We start from the raw sequence: 4,033 nt of genomic DNA, 5'->3' as shown, positions 1-4,033 counted from the left end.
AAAAAAAACAGAAGCGTCCATTAACGAGCAGTGGGTGGGGAGGGGATGTGCATTACAAAAAGGTGGGGAAAATCAACAGACCTGGGGATTGAACTGTGGTGTTCGAGGAAGAATATATCAGTTTAATAAAACAACCGAGCACGACAGCGAATTTGGAAAAAACGAATTGTTTTTTAGTTTAACTTATGGGTGGCATTTGTGGGTAATTTTTGTCAACTTATAGGGTAAATTACATGACGTACGGCCTCTTTAGTACTACCTATGTATACTAATATAAGACATTTTAGAACACTAAACTAGTGATCCAAAACGTCTTACAAAAGTTTACAGAGGGAGTATTAGGTAAAGATAACCAGGAGACAACTGTTCATTATTGATTCAATAATCATCTCTCAATCATGTTTTTCTTTTCTTTGTGCAATAACAGTAAAGAAGTTAGGCGCGACCGTGGTCTGTAGCTCGTTTGCGCCGGCCATTCATTAATTCATTCTCAGAACTTTCCATTGCGTCTGGACAACAGCAAGATCATGACGTGAGCGTCCCGCGGCAATAAAAAGCTTCCAGACACCCGGCGTGGTCTAACGGAAGATGGATCCACCAGCGGAGGCGGCGACGCCGGGCATCGAACTGAGCACGAAACATAATGTAAATTTTACTCCCTAGTTGCCTGGATTTGCTGTAAGGTTTGCTCATATGCATACGTTTCAAAAGTACCACAACCAATAATGAAAGGTTTGCTCCCTAGCTAGTTACTGGGATTTACTTTAAGATTTGCTCATATGCATATGTTTGGAAAGTAGGACATGTTTCTGCAAAAGAAAAGCAAGTAGATCATGCACTTACGTTTGTTGTGAGAGCGGCCTCCACAGAACCTAGATCAGTCACACTCTGCTGCGAGGCGTGTACATCTATGTCAAGATAGACAATCCCGCCACCTGATTCATCAACGGCATGTGCATGGGAGCCACGATGTTTTTTGGCACGAGCAGCTGAACGCTGCGCCTTGTGTCCCTCCAAGGGAGCAAAGTGCTCATCGCTATAGTACTGTCAAGAATGATGGAGTAAGATATAAGTCAAAAGTTCAATCTTCATAAGCAAGGGAACAAATGGAGTTAAGCCACTCAAAAATATTTAAAATTGATTATTGTATGCATAAAATGAACAAACACACGTATAGTTTCAAAGTGTGAAAGGTACGGCGGGCACGTTCTGCCAACGTGATGTTATTGATGTCCATGATCCGAGCTCGAGGCACGCCCTGGCTACCATTGCAGCGGCCTATCTTGCTTCAATTTCTCCGCCGTTCTGCCAACATGTATTCAGAAGCTAAAGGGAGAGGTCTCTATTTTTCTGCCGGTAGCTAAAGGGAGATGCCGAGATGGGTGTATCGTGCGACTCTGAGGGGGCGAGAGCTCGCAAGGGCTGCAAATACATGACAATATATAATAACCAAGAAACAGCTGTTGAGTCTTGATTCCACAATCACCTCCCAGAGGAATTCAAGAAACAAATTATCGTATGTCGGATCGAAATACGTTTTTTACTGGAACAAATCGAAGATATTGTTGATTTAGTTCGATCAAAAGTAGTATGTTTTTCTAGTTGTACAATTAAAACGTAATTAGTGTGAAATTGTGCAAGATGAGGAGACGACCCACTAAGGCATGCGATTAAGAACAACAAATCATATATAATCACAAGACCTCCCATCTTGAGTTAGACCAGCTTACTCTGAAATGTTTCAAGTTGACGAAGCAGAACGGATCAATATTATCTCAGCTATATATTGTAGCTGCATCTGAAACCTCCGAATGATATGTTTCTTCTTCAGATCCGCCGCACTCTTCATGAAGAAGGGCATCCCATCTTCCAGTTCAGGTGCCGCAGTTCTTGCTTCACCGGCCTGGCTGGTCTCTTCAGAGTTCATCTCGGTGAACAGGAATCTCAGTGTCAAGCTTTAATTTGGCTAGTGCTAGCTCTTGTGCGACAAGAGCGGGAGATGGACGATGCAATTCTTCTGGGGGAGACAAAATTGTTTGGAACGCCTTAGGTGAAGAAAGGCCTCCGGAAATTTCTCTCTCATCAACCCGGTAGGCTAATGCCGGATTTGCCCTTGGGTGTGTGGTCATGGCTCTGAGTCTGAACACGCTCACATCTTACTTCGACGAGAAGTATACGTACGTTAGGTAGTAGCACGAGAAATTCAATGCTAACCTGTTCTCTTCTGTTTTCTTTATTTACTGGTTGCTACCTCTTCTTTGTTTGATAGTATTATATATTGTGTATTTTGGCTGCTTGTAAAGTTTTTTTTTTTGATATATAGGCGGCATGATTGGCTGGGCGGCTGACTCTGACTGAAGTGTGTCTATGCCCGATTGGCTGGGCGGCTGACTTTGACTGACTGAAGTAGCCGTCTGGAGAACAATAGTATTACTTTTAGGCTGCCGGCCGTGCGTCCGTACAAAACATTGTACACCTAACCGGAGAAAAAGATGAGATGCCGCACTCACACGCGATAAAAGTCATCAGTACCTGCTCCCGAATAGAAAACCCAACGCCGCCAGCGTCACACGCTGCGTGCGTCGACGACTTTGCTCGTTGCCGCATTCACATCTCCATCAAGTTTTCCCTTTTCTTTCTGCAGTTACAGTAAAGAAGTTAGGTGCCTTGTATAGACGACGTGGACGGTCTGTCGCTCCTTTGCACGATTCATTCATTCATTCTCAGAGCTTTCCATTGCCTGCACCTCTCCGGCCAACAGCAAGGTCAAGACGCGATCGACCTCCGGCCATGAAAAGCTTCCAGACTCCGGGCGTGGTCCAATTGAAGATGGATCTGCCGGCAGCGGCGGCGACGCCGGGCTTCAAACTGAGCGCGAAGAACATGTCCGTTTTGTGCATGGTAACGGCTCTGCTCCTCTTAGTTACATGTCTCTCTGTACATCGGTCTTCATTCTTGGTTTTGTTTTCCTTTGAATGCTTTGCTTGCTCTCCGTTCTTCCGCGGGCTTCCGTTACATATCCTTGCCCCGACGATGCCATTAGAAGCTCAACCCTCCTAAAATTAATCTCTCTCTACTAGGATTATTTCGTGTTCTTCCAGCTATCTTTGCGTCACAAGCTTTTCCTTTCACTAGCTCAGGTTACACAGGGGCAAGCTATCCGAGAATTAATTTGGGAACATGTCTTATGGCATCTACCCCCTCCGTCCCATAATATAAGATCGTTTTGCAAGCTAGTACTGAAATACATCAGCCACAAGCCATGTATATATGTTAATGTTACATCACATGCGCGCGCGCGCGCACACACACACACACACAAATTTCAATGCTAGCCTTGTGGAGACATATTCAGAGCTTTCTCATCCGTAGAACTAGAAACCCGTTTTGGTAAAACAATTTAATCAACCAATACTTCTCATGTTCTTTTGCAGAATACCGCAACTGCCGTCGCAATCTGGTATTTTGTTTTCCTTTGTGTGGTCGCGGTGGCATACACTCATAGCTGGGCGGAGAAGCTGCGGTTGTTACCACTCTTCCTTTTGGCATTAATCGTCCCCTTGCTTGGAAAAGTCATGACACGAGAGAAGAGACACAGTTGTGGGTGACACACCACCTCTCTCATTATCATGTTGTAGCAGTGCGACACTGTTGTTTCCATATGCTACAAGCATGGGAAATACCGTCCTTATATTCAGTTTATGTACTGTGGTTGTAAAATCGTTTGAATCTGGGTTGTGTATTGTATGAATCATGACCATGTCCGCAAAATCAAAAACATAGTCTAGTTATGTATTGTCTCGGTTGAACTTTCGTTTTGAAACTGTCACTAGTGGGGAGAGGATACCCACCTGAATTGCATTAATTACATCAACGCAAGTGCGAGTTTTTATCACGCGGATAGGTAGTACGCCACAGTCTGGCATGGCAATTTAGTTAAGTGGGCCGCACCCTATGCGCCGACATAGCTATATTGTAACACAAATGTTCAGAGATTGCAGGGCACACCCATTCTTGTAGGCATGGACATTCA

General features: G+C 44.4%; 2 long non-coding RNA genes across 2 annotated transcripts; one reads left to right on the top strand and one right to left on the bottom strand.

Moving 5' to 3' along the window:
• Positions 1-537: 537 nt before the first annotated feature.
• LOC119288211 lies at positions 538-2,062 on the bottom strand. The gene is made up of 3 exons (XR_005141140.1): positions 1,731-2,062; positions 844-1,044; positions 538-627 (listed from the first exon to the last, which is right to left on the bottom strand). It is a non-coding gene; the product is annotated as an uncharacterized LOC119288211 (long non-coding RNA).
• A 547-nt stretch (positions 2,063-2,609) lies between these two features.
• On the top strand, positions 2,610-3,823 carry LOC119288210. Its single transcript, XR_005141139.1, has 2 exons — positions 2,610-2,901; positions 3,435-3,823. It is a non-coding gene; the product is annotated as an uncharacterized LOC119288210 (long non-coding RNA).
• The last annotated feature ends 210 nt before the right edge of the window (positions 3,824-4,033 follow it).

The sequence above is a fragment of the Triticum dicoccoides genome, chromosome 4A, assembly GCF_002162155.2.
Source record: "Triticum dicoccoides isolate Atlit2015 ecotype Zavitan chromosome 4A, WEW_v2.0, whole genome shotgun sequence".
In the NCBI taxonomy this organism is placed as follows: Eukaryota; Viridiplantae; Streptophyta; class Magnoliopsida; order Poales; family Poaceae; genus Triticum; species Triticum dicoccoides.
This window is presented reverse-complemented; position numbering and strand designations above follow the sequence as displayed.